General features: G+C 38.3%; 1 protein-coding gene across 2 annotated transcripts in view; it reads left to right on the top strand.

Annotated features, from left to right (window-relative positions):
• Positions 1 to 16,298, top strand: part of DNAJC1 (DnaJ heat shock protein family (Hsp40) member C1) — a 183,608-nt gene that overhangs the window by 108,269 nt on the left and 59,041 nt on the right. The window contains exon 9 of one of the 2 annotated variants that reach the window (XR_015139744.1): positions 9,844 to 9,966. The exons of the other annotated variant lie outside the window; for it this stretch is intronic. The gene's annotated coding sequence lies outside the window, so the exon portion shown is untranslated. The remainder of the gene's footprint in view (positions 1 to 9,843; positions 9,967 to 16,298) is intronic. 2 annotated transcript variants of the gene reach the window in all.

Raw genomic sequence — 16,298 nt, forward strand, 5'->3', positions numbered from 1 at the left:
TCTTTTTCTTGGGGATGGTCTTGATCCCTGCCTGCTGTACACTGTCACAAACCTCTGTCCATAGTTCTTCAGGCACCCTGTCTATCCGATCTAACCCCTTGAATCTATTTGTCACCTCCACTGTATAATCATAAGGGATTTGATTTAGATCATACCTGAATGGTCTAGTGGTTTTCCCTCTTTTCTTTAAGTCTGAATTTGGCAATAAGGAATTCATGATCTGAGCCACAGTCAGCTCCCCGTCTTGTTTTTTGCTGACTGTATAGAGCATCTCCATTTTTGGCAGTGAAGAATATAATCAATCTGATTTCGGTATTGACCATCTGGTGATGTCCATTTGTAGAGTCTTTTCTTGTGTTGTTGGAAGAGAAATGGTATGGGCCTAACAGAAGCAGAAGATATTAAGAAGAGGTGGCAGGAATACACAGAACTATACAAAAAAGATCTTCATGACCCAGATAATCATGATGGTGTAATCATTCACCTAGAGCCAGACATCCTGGAATGTGAAGTCAAGTGGGCCTTAGGAAGCATCACTATGAACAAAGCTAGTGGAGGTGATGGAATTCCAGTAGAGCTATTTCAAATCCTAAAAGATGATGCTGTGAAAGTGCTGCACTCAATATGCCAGCAAATTTGGAAAACTCAGCAGTGGCCACAGGACTGGAAAAGGTCAGTTTTCATTCCAATCCCAAAGAAAGGCAATGCCAAAGAATGCTCAAACTACTGCACAATTGCACTCATCTCACACGCTAGTAAAGTAATGCTCAAAATTCTCTAAGCCAGCCTTCAACAATACATGAACCATGAACTTCCAGATGTTCAGGCTGGTTTTAGGAAAGGCAGAGGATCCAGAGATCAAATTGCCAACATCCATTGGATCATCGAAAAAGCGAGAGTGTTCCAGAAAAACATCTATTTCTGCTTTCTTGACTATGCCAAAGCCTTTGACTGTGTGGATCACAACAAACTGTTGAAAATTCTGAAAGAGATGGGAATACCAGACCACCTGATCTGCCTCTTGAGATATCTGTATGCAGGTCAAGAAGCAACAGTTAGAACTGGACATGGAACAACAGACTGGTTCCAAATGGGGAAAGGAATACATCAAGGCTGTATATTGTCACCCTGCTTATTTAACTTCTGTGCAGAGTACATCATGAGAAACGCTGGACTGGAAGAAACACAAGATGGAATCAAGATTGCCAGGAGAAATATCAATAACCTCAGATATGCAGATGACACCACCCTTATGGCAGAAAGCAAAGAACTGAAGAGCTTCTTGATAAAAATGAAAGAGGGGAGTGAAAAAGTTGGCTTAAAGCTCAACATTCAGAAAACGAAGATCATGGCATCTGGTCCCATCACTTCATGGCAAATAGATGGGGAAACAGTGGAAACAGTGTCAGACTTTATTTTTTGGGCTCCAAAATCACTGCAGATGGTGACTTCAGCCATGAAATTAAAAGACGCTTACTCCTTGGAAGAAAAGCTATGACCAACCTAGACAGCATAGTAAAAAGCAGAGACATTACTTTGCCAACAAAGGTCTGTCTAGTCAAAGCTGTGGTTTTTCTAGTAGTCGTGTATGGATATGAGAGTTGGACCATAAAGAAGGATGAGCACTGAAGAATTGATGCTTTTGAACTGTGGTGTTGGAGAAGACTCTTGAGAGTCCCTTGGATAGGGAGGAGATCAAACCAGTCCATCCTAAAGGAAATAAGTCCTGAATATTCATTGGAAGGACTTATGCTAAAGCTGAAACTCCAATACTTTGGTCACTTGATGGCGAAGAACTGACTCATTTGAAACGACCCTGATGCTGGGAAAGACTGGAGGCAGGAGGAGAAGGGGACGACAGAGGATGAGATGGTTGGAGGGCATCACCAACTCAGTGGACATGAGTTTGAGTAAGCTCTGGGAGTTGGTGATGGACAGGGAAGCCTGGCGTGCTGCAGTCCATGGGGTTGCAAAGAGTTGGACACGACTGAGCGACTTAACTGAAAAATTCGTTTATATAATTTAAATTTTTATGCCGGATGTGTTTAACAGCCAGCTCACACAGTTCCTAAAACTTTGGCAGCTGGCTCTCACAAACTGGTATAAGTGGGATCCAGCATTCCACTGTCCATGGGGGACTCCATTTCTCTACCTTTTACTGTATGTCTGGTTTAGCCATCCTTCATGTCTCCAGGATTCACTGTAGTTATGCAGATTATTTTGCTATTGGCATCTAGGGGATATTTAGAGACTATAAATATCATCCTGTTTTCTGCTTCCTTTTATCAGTTTGTCTGTATTAAGGTATCATACTATTCTGCAGTCATTTAATATCTTCCTGTTACTTGTCTAGCAAGATGACTTTAAACCTGTCAAAATGATTATCTTCCCCATGTCTTAACAACAGAACCAAAGGAAACGAACCCTAAGTACATTGGAGATAATGGTGAGAGATTTTTGTTGCTACATCTTCACCTACCTAAAACTGCCTAGATTGATCTGTTTTATTGGTAAGAACATGGTTTTCATTTTTAAAAGCTTTTTAATGTAATTAGCTTGATAACAGCTGGAGTCTCCAATGAGAGGTCCCAATCTGTTACCCAGCAATTAACTATTTGTAGTCATCATTGATAATAGCAGCTTGCCACTGAATATTTTCATCATTCATCAGCTTACCCTTTAATAAAATTATTTTACACATGCTTTCTAAAGTGTATTATATTTTCAAAATAATTTAGCCATGGCATTATTAGATCTAGACTTTCTGCCTTTTTCAAAAGATAACTTTTAACTTTACCTTTGGTTAGAAAATCATATATTTTGCTGAGTTGGCCTTTTGTATTAAAGCTGTTTATCACTTAAGCTTCAAAAGAAAACTTTGTAAACACTGTCCCTGTCCATTGTAGACTGGCAGAAAAGAAACCCCAATAAATGATGCTATTAAAAGTGCATTTCAGAGTTCTCTTGATCATCTTGATGGAAAATGGCCAGTAGATTTGAAATCACAAAAAACCTAAGGTATTTGTTCACTATTTATTCTGGTATTCTTAATTTATTAAAATTTATTTTAAATCTATTAAAATCACTTTTACAAATACTAAGCACCTATATTTTGTGAAATTCTTTTAGAGGTTTAACTTGTTTGATAACACTAGAGTACAAAAGATGTCAAACCCTCAGTATTTTTCAGAGACATTTCTGACTTGAAGCCCTTCCCCATCAGGGTCTGTGCGATGTCCACTGTTAGCCATTCTTTGGGACTCTGTTCCTTTCCCACTTGTCTCTCCAAGAAGAGTTTTCCAGTCTGAGATTACTGCTCTGTTGGTTATCTGAGTAATGCCCTCCAATTCCTTCTGAAGTGAGTCCCGCTCGCTTGCCCTGCTGGTTTGGCCAGTGTGGTATCTGTAGTCTCTGATACAGCAAGAAACCCACTGGCAGCTGCTCCCCTCATTCCAGGCTGCGCGCCCCCTCACTCAGGCTAAGCAGGGGCCTCGCTCCCTCTCTCACGCTTGCCTCCATACAAATATATCATCACTCCCTTCCAAATCCTGTCACCCCAGGTGCTGCACACAACGTCAGAGAACCCAGGTACCTATCCACCTTTCCCAATGTTCGATACCCCCCAAAATTATCTTTTTCTTTTCTTCACCTCCCTCATTCACACTCAGATTTTCTTTTCCATACTCTTTTCACACAAATGGAGCCTAACGGCCTCAGTAAGCACTGAATAGTTCTGAACTAGGACGCATGTGGTTAAGCAGTAAAAAAAAAAAAACAAAACTATAGCAGATTTTTGTATCCTGCTGTATTAAATTTTTAGTAACTCATCCTGTTATGGAAGTTTTCTCTGAGTGGGAAAAGAGAATGAATATCACAGTCTTCCATCTTACAGACTAAGATAAAATGAAAGCACAAAATAAGAAGCTGCTTTTGTTGCAGACTGAAGTCTGTACACAAGATTTACATATCAGTTTGTGTATATCACATTCATGCATCTATTCAAGTACACAGATGAGTAGAGAACAAAGAACACTGTGAGAATTATATCAACAAATACATAAGGTGGCAGGCCCATCATAACCCTTCAATAAAATTAACCTCAATTAGATGATTTTCTAAAAGAATTCATGGTTTTATGGTTAAGGTGGGTGCTTATCAGCATGTTTTATTCTAGTAATACTCCAACACTAGTTTCATAGTGTCTTTCAAAGACTATTTCTTTGAGAAACTTTTTTTTGAGCACTCATTTCTTTTGTGATGGCTGTTTGACTTTAACTTATTTATAAAATGACTTTTTAAGAAACTCTCTACAATAGAAATAGTTTACAATCTTTTGTTAAGCCTGGGTACCTTATAATTAATGACTTCTACCACACCACCTGCTCCCTTCTGCTTGAATCTTACCATGTCAGTGTTGCTTTGAAATCTGAGAATCCTTTCCTCTTGCTGCCAACTAATATGCTACTTGTTTTAGTCCAACATCATATTACTGATTAGCTGAATGAGCATTATTTCCTGGGTTTTTTTTTTTTTTTTTTTCCTGTATCTCTAAATAAACCACTTTGGTCTTAGTAGGATTATGATGTTATAGAAAACATACTTAAATATGTTTTTCTGCAGAAAGGAGACCATAGAAAAGATGAATCATAATATGCTAAAGGCTTTCTAAAAGTCAATCTTTGATGATATTTAAACACAACTAGGTATACCTGTGGAGAGAGTGTTTTTAAAAATCCAGATTCGTTTCTGATCTTCCTTTAATAATGAAAGAGCTCTTTAGCATCCTGTAGTCTAGGATTTCGTTTTCGTGCTTTGTATATTTCCCTTACCTCTAGTCTTATTAATAATACAAGTATTTCAGGACCAAGATGAGATAATTACCTGGTCTTATAGTTCTTATAATTACCTGGTCACTTATATTATTCCATTGTGTCACTGTAAACCACATGATGGTTGAGCTTTTAACTTCATATCCCCTGAAGTGTCTGTCTATAGGGTAAATGTTAATTGAATTGAATTCACTTGTTGGATTAAACTGATCCCACTAATTTACTTCACTCTATCACTCAATACCCATTACATGTTTTTACCCTTTGTGTGTTTATCTTTGAATAGATTATCTTACTTCTATGATTTTAAATTTTCTGGAAGTATCTCACCATATTTGCAACTAGGAATCACAGGGATAGGGCCAGTTTATTTTGATACTGGATTAGATTCAAGTTTCTGGACCAGAAGAGCAGTTTTCCAGTGTTGTTCTTTTAAGAAGAGATATCCTGTTACAACAATACTGTTAGTATTGAGAAAATAACAACTTGCTCTATCTAAATAAAATGCCCACAAGGCCAAAGTGTGTTCCCAATTGCTAATTTAGTCATCTGTCATGTGGAGCAGACTACTCCCACAAATGTGATCAGTTTATTCTCTCCCAGGCTTAATCTGTATGTTAAGCTAAGTTACATGTAGAAGAGCCTTTATCAAATATACTGTGAAAATCACTTTCTCATGACTCAGAGATACTCAAGGAGAGAAGAGAGTGAATTCCTAAAAGAAAGACATGTTGAGCAAAGACATAGGGGTGAGACATTTCAGAGCATGTTCAAGGTAAGATGGCAGGCCGCTGTGTCTGGCTTCCAGAACACAGTGGGAATATGCTGTGAGATAGGCTGGAAAGACAGGCAGGTAACAAAATACAGAAGTTTAAGTTTACCTTTTGTATTTTATATAGTACAGAATCTTTGGGTTTTGAGCTGGAAGTAGTGAGGTTTGTTGTGCTCTGTTTTTTAAAGATGACTAGCGGCAGTAGTCTGAAACTGTGGACTGAGAGTAGAAGGGCGTTCCAGAAATGACCCAGAAAGTTCAGATTTACCTATAATCATAGCTAACTATGATTCTGAATAACCCTGAACATTCTTTGGAAGGACTGATGCTGATACTGAAGCTCTAATACTTTGGCCACCTGATGAGAAGAACTGACTCATTGGAAAAGACCCCGAGGCTGGGAAAGATTGAAGGCAAAAGGAAAAGGGGGCAGCAGAGGATGAGATAGTGTCACCAACTTAATGGACATGAATCTGAGCAAACTCTGGGAGATAATGAAGGACAGGGGAGACTGGTGTGCTGCAGTCCACCAGGCTCCTCTGTCCATGGGATTCTCCAGGCCAGAATACTGGAGTGGGTAGCTGTTCCCTTCTCCAGGGCATCTTCCCAACCCAGGAATTGAACCCAGGCCTCCCACATTGCAGGCGGGTTCTTTACCGTCTGAGCCACCAGGGAAGCCCAATAAATACTGGCACCAAAACTCAAATTATCTATCTGATTCTAAAAACCATACACCATCCTCCCCCTATAATATAAATATAGTCATCCCTGAGTATTCATTATGGATTGATTCCAGGACACCACTCCCAACCCCAGGAGACCAAAATCCACAGATGCTTAAGTCCCCTATATAAAATGGTATACAATTTGCATGTAACCTATGCACATCCTCCCATATACTTTAATCTCTAGATTATTAATACAATGTAAGTTCTGTGTAAACAGTTGCTAGCATGTAGCATATGCAACTTTTGTCTTTTTGGAACTTTCCAGAATTTTTTTTTTCTGATTATTTTCAATCCAGAGTCGGTTAATCTGGAGATGCAGAATCCACAGATATAGAGAGTTATCTGTATATTGTATTTTAATTATGTAAATATCTGTTAATTAGGAGAGAACCATTTCTTTTCACTTTTATGTCCCAGGGTCTTAGTACAGCGCCTGATAAACAGTGGGAACTTCATTAGTTTAATCGGTAAACATTTGTTGAGCACCTGCTAGGCATTGTGCTAGGGTGTGCATATGACTCAGCTCTAGTAGATTATTGCCAGTTTCCTGAGTAACTATAACCAAGGTAACACAGCAGTTTACGAGAGTTCCTGTTGTTCCACAGACCTGCCCACACTTGGTATTTGTCATTTTTTTCATTTTAGCTCTTCTAGTGGATGTATCAATGTGGGTTTTTTAATTGAGAAATTCACATAATATAAAATTAACCTTTTAAAAGTGAACTATTCAGTAGCATTCATTCACAATGTTGTACAATTACCACCTCTGTCTAGCATAAAACACTTCATCATCTGAAAGGAAAATGTACCCATTAAACATGTATCCCCCCATTCCCTACCCTTAACCCCATCACCTATCAACCAGTAATCTTCATTTTGTCTCTATAGATTTACCTGTTTTGCATATTTCTTACAGTTGGAATCATACAGTATGTGAACTTTGTTTCTGGCTTCTTTGACTTCACAGGTTTTAATGTCCATCCACATTGTAGCATGTACCTGTCCTTTTTATGGCTGAATAACATCCATCTTATGTGTATACCACAGTTTATCTGTTCTTCAACTGAGGGACTTTTGGACTGATTCTGTGTTTTGGATGCTGTTAGCAGTGCTGTAATGAACATGTGTGTACATGTGTTTGTTAGAGTGAAAGTGAAAAGTGAAAGTCACTCAGTCGTATCTGACTCTTTGTGACCCCATGAACTATACATTCCATGGAATGCTCCAGGCAAGAATACTGGAGTGGGTAGCTTTTCCCTTCTCCAGGGGATCTTCCCATCCAAGGGGTCAAACCCAGGTCTCCCGCATTGCAGACGAATTCTTTACAGCTGAGCCACAAGGGAAGCCCAAGAATACTGGAGTGGGTAGCCCATCCCTTCTCCAGAGGATCTTCCTAACCAAGGAATTGAACCAGGGTCTCCTGCACTGCAGGCAGATTCTTTACCAACTGAGCTATCAGGGAAGCCTGTTTGTTAGAGTACTTGTTTTCAAATCCTTTGAGTGCGTGCCCAGGTGAACTCACTGGAGTATATTGTAATTCTGTGTTTAGCTTTTGAGGAACCCGTAATCTGCTTTCCATAGCTGTTGAACTATTTTACATTCTCACCAGCAGTGTACAAGGATTTTTGTTTTCACATATCCTCACCAACACTTGTTGTTTTCTGTTAAACCATCCTATGGTGTGCGATGGTATCTCATTGGGGGTTTGACTTGCACCCACCTAATAACTAATACTGTTGAGCATCTTGTCATGTGCTTGTTAGCTGTGTGTATCTTCTTTAGAGAAATGCCCCTTTTCTGAGTTGGGTTGTCTTTTCGTTGTTAAGTTCATTATATGTTTTGCATATTGGATACGTGATTTGCTTATCAGATATGTTTATGATTCACAAATATTTTCTCCCATTCTGAGGTTTTCTTTTCACTTTCTTAAAGATGTCCTTTCATGAAGAAACTTTTAAAGTTTTGATGAAGTCCAGTTTATCTAGTTTTTCATCTGTGGCTTTGGGTACTGTAGCTATGAATCCACTGTTAAATTCAAAGTCATGAATTTGCTCTTTTGCTTTCCTCCATACATTTTTTGTTTTTAGTTCTTAAATTGTTGATCCATTTACATTAATATTTTTGTATACTGTTCGAGTTAGGAGTCCAGTTTCTTTTTTTGCATGTTATATATAATATATGATCACAGCACAATTTGTTGAAAAGACTTCCTTTTCCTATTAAATGGTCCTGGTAACCTGTCAAAAACCATTTGACCATGTATGTTAGGTTTCATTTGGGGGCTCTCTGGTCTGTTCCATTGGTCTATATGTCTGTCTTTATGCTAGTATCACTCTCTTTTGATTACTGTAACTTTGTAGTAAGTTTTGAAATCAGGCACTGTGAATCCTCCAGCTTTCTTCTTTTTCAGTTGTTTTGGCTTTTGGGTTCACTTGAGATCCCATGTGAATTATAGGATGGATTTTCCCAATTGCAGGGTATTTTGATGGAGATTGCATTGAATCTGTAGATTTCTTTGGGTAAAATTCATATCTAACAACATTAAGTGTTTTAGTTCATGAACATGGGGTGTTTTTCCATTTATATGCCTTTAATTTCTTTCTCTACAGTGTTTTGTAGTTTTTATTGTATAAAAATTTTCTTTCACTTCATTGGTTACTTCCTAAGTTTTTTATCCTTTTTGATGCTATTGTAAAAGGATTTATTTCATAATTTCCTTTTCATATTGTTGATTATTAGTGTATAGAAATACACCTGAGTTTGTGTTTTGGTTTTGGTTTTTGTTTTGTTTTTTTACTTCTTCCTGTTTTTATAAACCCATTTTTTCTGGCTTTGTTTTTTTCTTTCTGTTTCTCCTCCCTTTGAAATCCCTCAGTGCTAACCATCCTTGTCCAGGACCTCATTATCTCATGACTGCTAATAATTTCTTGACTGTTATCCTATCAGTTCATCCTGTTTGCTTCTCTCCAATTAGATCTTTTAAAATACAATTTCATTGGGGAGTCAGTCTTTCCTAAAGTATTTTCTTATTCATATTACTTCCCTTATCTGAATTCTTACAGCACTATTTCTATACCACTTAATCTTATACTGGAGTATATAATGCATTGAATTAACTACTGTTTTACTATAATTTTTTCAGTTAAAAACTTACTGACTGCTCTGTGGGAAACAGTGTCACTGGGTGACACAATGATAAATTTTAATAAGACATATCCAATTTTTTCCTTAATATTCTCTAACATTAAGTGGCTCTATGTGTCTGATACTGCTCTAGGCACTTTATGTACAACTCATTTAATCTCAGAGCAACCCCATATAGTCTATACTACTATTTTCCTCATTTTACAAAGGAGAAAACTGAGGTAGAGGTAAAATAGCTTTTTCAAAATTAGTTATTAATAGCTAGTAAGTGACAAAACCATGATTCAAATGTAATTTGCTAACTTGGGAATCTGTGCTCTTAGCCACTACCACTAGCTGAAAATGTAAGACAGAAACTTACTTCCACTAGGAACAAAAACAGAAGCCTTCTGAAGGATTTGGAAGTGGCGTGGGGAGAAACATTCCAGAAAGAAACTTGCTTAATATAAAGCACTCCTGAGACAAGACTGTTAAGAGCACATTACCAGGCACAGTGAGTAATGCAGTTAACGGAACAAAGGATGCTTGAGACGGTAAAGGAAATAATTTATAAAAGTGGGTTGCAGCCAAGTCATAGTTCCTGAATGTAAGATTAAAACATTTAAGTCATATTTTCTAAGAAGTACAGAGATATTTTTAAGTTTGTATCATAGAAATGTTTGACTGTAATAATGTAAAAGGTCAAAGAGAGGAGAAGGATTGATTAGAAAGTTATTGCAGTAGGCTAAGTAAGAGATGATGAAGCCCTGAATAAGGTAACTAGTAGGGAAAGCAGAGACCAGAGGAGAGATCTTGTGAATCTTCTTGAATTGTCACGATTTGTCACTGATTGGCTACACAGCAAAGGTGGGGCTGGGAGACTAAAAATGATAGTGGATGGTTGGAAGAGGTGGATACCATTAACAGAGATAAAAAAAGAACATGATAGTTTAGGAAATGATAGTTTGGAGAAAGATACATAATCAGTGTAAGACATGCCAAGTTTATGATGCCGGTGGAAGGAAACATTCAACGATAATGTAGAATTTAAGAGATGAAAATTACAGAGGAAACTATTAGAGCCCTTGATGTACATTAGAGACCTAAATCCAGGAAAGCAGGGAGAGGAAAACCATGTTGGGGACATATAGAAAAACCAATACCTCCAAAGGCATATTCCCAGAGTAAGAACTGGAAGATTATGGTAGATAAAATAATAAGTGAGAGAGGGGGATGTTTTAGAGGGTAAAACAAATGTGGCAAAACATCAGCATTTATGAAATACAGAACGTGACTGAGAATCTCTCAGTTGTGTCCGACTCTTTGTGACCCCATGGCCATGGGGAATTCTCCAGGCCAGAATACTGGCATTGGTAGCCTTTCCTTTCTTCAGGGGATCTTCCCAATCCAGGGATCGAACTCAGGTCTCCCACATTGCAGGCGGATTCTTTACCATCTGAGCCACCAGGGAAGCCCAAGAATACTGGAGTGGATAGCCTATCCCTGCTCCAGAGGATCTTCCTGACCCAGGAATCTTGCATTTCTTGCAAGACACCAGGGTCTCTTGCATTTCAGGTGGATTCTTTATCAACTGAGCTTTATATTCTTTTTCTCTTATATTTTTATTTTTCTTTGTTTCTTTAATTGGCTGTTTACTTGAAATCACTTTTTAGTTGTTATATCTTATAGTAAATTCTAGATCCCTTCATAGCACTCAGAAATCACAGATTGACTGTGGTATCTACACATTTATATAGATACGGATAAAGTGAACATTAGGTTATTAGACTTAAGAGTAAATGTAGACTAGTGGAGGTGATAGAATTCCAGTTGAGCTATTCCAAATCCTGAAAGATGATGCTGTGAAAGTGCTGCACTCAATATGCCAGCAAATTTGGAAAACTCAGCAGTGGCCACAAGACTGGAAAAGGTCAGTTTTCATTCCAATCCCAAAGAAAGGAAATGCCAAAGAATGCTCAAACTACCGCACAATTGCACTCATCTCACACGCTAGTAAAGTAATGTTCAAAATTCTCCAAAGCCAGGCTTCAGCAATATGTGAACCGTGAACTTCCTGATGTTCAAGCTGGTTTTAGAAAAGGCAGAGGAACCAGAGGTCAAATTGCCAACATCCGCTGGATCATAGAAAAAGCAAGAGAGTTCCAGAAAAACATCTATTTCTGCTTTATTGACTATGCCAAAGCCTTTGACTGTGTGGATCACAATAAACTGTGGAAAATTCTTCAAGAGATGGGAATACCAGACCACCTGATCTGCCTCTTGAGAAATCTGTATGCAGGTCAGGAAGCAACAGTTAGAACTGGACATGGAACAACAGACTGGTTCCAAATAGGAAAAGGAGTTCAGAGATTTCTAGCACCACAAAAGACTGAGCTGATATGAATGAGTCCTGCCCTCCACTACAAGATTAAGTTATTATCAAAAAACAAACAGACCAATCATAGCCTTGATTAAAAGAATAAAAGGGAAATTCAGTTTTGTTTTAATGCCAGTAACGGCTCAAAACCATAGTCATAAGCAGGAAATGACACCACAGAATCTAAGGCTTGGTGCCTGGGGTTTTAAATACCTACTTGAAGCAAAAATTGTGCCTTTGGGACTGCAGGCAGCTGGAATTGAGCCTCCTGCATAAAGCCTAGTCTCAAAAGGCTCCCATTTTGTGAAAGAAGAATGAGAAAAATTCAATGGTCCAGAGATATTAAACCTTAGGGCCCCGACAGAAGCCAATGCAAAAACTGTTCTCTACCACGAAACGTAGGGCTTTGGGAGCTCCTGTTAAGGAACTGTTTTTAAAAGGATCAAAAACTTCAGTGAAGATGTGCTCACAATATAGTTATGAACTGTGAGGAAAGTCAACAGATGCCACAAAGAAAACTGTCATTCTGAGAACAGAAGGTAAGAAACCTAATCTGAAAGATACCATAAAACTAATCATTTTAAAATAAATAAAAAGATAAAAGAAGGGATAAAACCTTAATGAAAAAAAAAAAAGAAAAAAAAAAAAAACCTTAATGAAGAACATGCAGGATAAGAGGGAAAAAAGTATAAATGAATTTATACTTTTCTTTTAGAAAATTTACACTGATTTTCTTTTTAATGGTTGGATTAAACTGCTGAAATGAGAATTAGTGAACTAGATGATCTGGTCAAACCACCCAGAATACAAAACCAAGAGATCAGGAAGGAAAATATAAGAATGGTTAGGAGACATGAAAGATAGATATAGGTTGTACTTTACCATTCTATCTAATGACAGTTTTAGGAGGAGTGAATGGGGAATGCAATATAAAATAATAGAGTAATGGTTGAGATTTTCCAGAACTGACAAGAAAGATAAGTACACAGTATCCTGAACAGGATAAATAAAAATTCACGCTTACACAAACCATGGAGAAGCTGTTCAAGATTAAAGCAAATAGAAAACGTAAAACCAATTACAGAGCAAAAACTAAGAAAAACACCAGTTACGATTGCCTTCTCATCTGCAACAAAAGATGTCAGAAAAAGTAGAAAAATATTTCTATTTCTAATTGCTTAGAGAAAATAATTGTCAACTTAGCATTTTATACCTTTTCAAAGTATTAGTTGAGAATAAAATAAAGATATTTTCAGGAAAATTAAGACATCAGTTTCCCATTCATAAACCCTTACATTGAAGGCAAATCAAAGGATATACCTTGGCAAGAAGAAAGTTGAATACAGAATAAAGTGTTACTGAAAGATTGTAAGTAAAGGGGTAGAAAAAATAAGAATTCTGACCCAATAATCTTTATGCATCTGTCTACATAATCCAAATCTACATGACAAAATACACAAATACCACACCTTCAAGGACCAGATCATCTTTTATATTAATATTATAATATTTGTAGAGGAAAAACTCCCAAATTTCTTTTATATTCCAATCCCAAAGAAAGGCAATGCCAAAGAATGCTCAAACTACCACACAGTTGCACTCATCTCACATGCTAGGAAAGTAATGCTCAAAATTCTCCAAGCCAGGCTTCAGTAATACGTGAACCATGAACTTCCTGATATTCAGGCTGGTTTTAGAAAAGGCAGAGGAACCAGAGATCAAATTGCCAACATCCGTTGGGTCATGGAAAAAGCAAGAGAGTTCCAGAAAAACATCTATTTCTGCTTAATTGACTATGCCAAAGCCTTTGACTGTGTAGATCACAATAAACTGTGGAAAATTTTGAAAGAGATGGGAATACCAGACCACCTGATCTGCCTCTTGAGAAATCTGTATGCAGGTCAGGAAGCAACAGTTAGAACTGGACATGGAACAATAGACTGGTTCCAAATAGGAAAAGGAGTTTGTCAACGCTGTATATTGTCACCTAGCTTATTTAACTTAAATGCAGAGTACGTCAGGAGAAACACTGGGCTGGAAGAAGCACAAGCTGGAATCAAGATTGCCGGGAGAAATATCAATAACCTCAGATATGCAGATAACACCACCCTTATGGCAGAAAGTGAAGAGGAACTACAAAGCCTCTTGATGAAAGTGAAAATGGAGAATGAAAAAGTTGGCTTAAAACTCAACATTTAGAAAACGAAGATCATGGCATCCAGTCCCATCACTTCATGGGAAATAGATGGGGAAACAGTGGAAACAGTGGCTGACTTTATTTTTTGGGCTCCAAAATCACTGCAGATGGTGACTGCAGCCATGAAATTAAAAGACGCTTACTCCTTGGAAGGAAAGTTATGACCAACCTAGATAGCATATTCAAAAGCAGAGACGTTACTTTGCCAACAAAGGTCCATCTAGTCAAGGCTATGGTTTTTCCTGTGGTCATGTATGGATGTGAGAGTTGGATTGTGAAGAAGGCTGAGCGCCGAAGAATTGATGCTTTTGAACTGTGATGTTGGAGAAGACTCTTGAGAGTCCCTTGGACTGCAAGGAGATCCAACCAGTCCATTCTGAAGGAGATCAGCCCTGGGATTTCTTTGGAAGGAATGATGCTAAAGCTGAAACTCCAGTACTTTGGCCACCTCATGCAACGAGTTGACTCATCGGAAAAGACTCTGATGCTGGGAGGGATTGGGGGCAGGAGGAGAAGGGGACGACAGAGGATGAGATGGCTGGATGGCATCACTGACTCGATGGACGTGAGTCTGAGTGAACTCCGGGAGTTGGTGATAGACAAGGAGGCCTGGCGTGCTGCAATTCATGGGGTCACAAAGAGTCGGACAATTGGACACAACTCAGCAACTGAACTGAACAAATCTTAATTTCAAAACTAAATATGTATTATGAAAATTAGAGAACAGTGTTGTATATGCACATAGGTACAAAAGTTTCATAAAAAATGTTAGGGACTAAGTTTTAGAAAGTTGTTTTTTAATACCTGAGGTTTGCTTTAAAAGTTTCTGGTCCAGTAAGTGAGTGTTATAATACCTACTAGAAACATGGAATATGGGCAACCCAGCTGAGGTAACCCAGCTTAGATCAGCCATCTCTGAATGTCTCACAGATGCATATGCTAGATAAATGCGTGTTGTTTTAGGTACTGACAAACAAACTAACAAGGTACAAACAAACATTTGTTTAGTTAAAATTTAAATGTTGGCAAGTATGTGGAGGAAAAATGGGAAACCTCCATTGCTTTTGATGGGAATGTGAATTTCATACACTTGTTGTTGTTCAGTCACCAAGTCGTGTCTGATTCTCCGCAACCCCATGAGCTGCACGCCAGACTTCCCTGTTCTTCACCATCTCCCAGAGTTTGTTCAGACTCATGTCCATTGAGTCAGTGATGCCATTCAACCGTCTTACCCTCTTTCACCCCCTTCTGCCCTCGATCTTTCCCAGCATCAGGGTCTTATCCAGTGAATTGGCTCTTCCCATCAGGTGACCAAAGTACTGGAGCTTCAGCTTCAGCATTAGTCCTTCCAGTGAATCTTTAGGATTGACTGGTTTGATCTCCTTTCTATCCAAGGTACTCTCAGGAGTCTTCTCCAGCACCACAGTTTGAAATCATCAGTTCTTCAGAACTCAGCCTTCTTTTTGGTCCAATTCCCACATCCATACATGACTGCTGGAAAAACCACAGCTTTGACTTTGGTTGTGATCTGTTAAAGGTACATATGGACTTTTATCGGCAGAATGGTGTCTCTGCTTTTTAATACCCTGTCTAGGTTTGTCATAGCTTTTCTTCCAAGGAACAAATGTCTTTTGATGTCGTGGCTGCAGTCACCACCCTCTGTGATTTTGGCGCCCAAGAAAATCAAATCTGACAGTTTCCACTTTTTTCCTATCTATTTGCCAAAAGTGATGAGACCTGATGCAATGATCTTAGTTTTTTAAATGTTGAGTTTAACCCAGCTTTTTCACTCTCCTCTTTCACCCTCATCAAGAGGCTCTTTAATTGCTCTTAGCTTTCTGCCTTAAGTGTGGTTTCATCTGCATATCTGAGGTTATTGATATTTCTCCCTGCAATCTTGATTATAAACTGTGCTTCATCCAGCTGGCATTATGCATGATGTACTCTGCATTAAAAAAGCAAAGTGACAGTATACAGCCTTGATGTACTCCTTCCCCAATTCTGAACCAGTCCATTGTTCCATGTCTGGTTCTAACTGTGGCTTCTTGACCAGCATACAGATTTCTCAGGAGGCAGTCTCTTTAAGAATTTTCCACAGTTTATTGAGATCCACACAGTGAAAGGCATTATCGTAGTCAATGAAGCAGATGTTTTTCTGGAATTATCTTGCTTTTTCTATGATTCAGTAGATGTTGGCAGTTGATCTTTGGTTCCTCAGCCTTTTTTAAATCCAGCTTGTACATCTGGAAGTTCTCGGTTCATGTACTGTTGA

Source organism: Bos grunniens, chromosome 13 (assembly GCF_055505025.1).
Source record: "Bos grunniens cultivar Pamir isolate PY7600 chromosome 13, Bosgru_T2T1.0, whole genome shotgun sequence".
NCBI classification, from domain to species: Eukaryota; Metazoa; Chordata; class Mammalia; order Artiodactyla; family Bovidae; genus Bos; species Bos grunniens.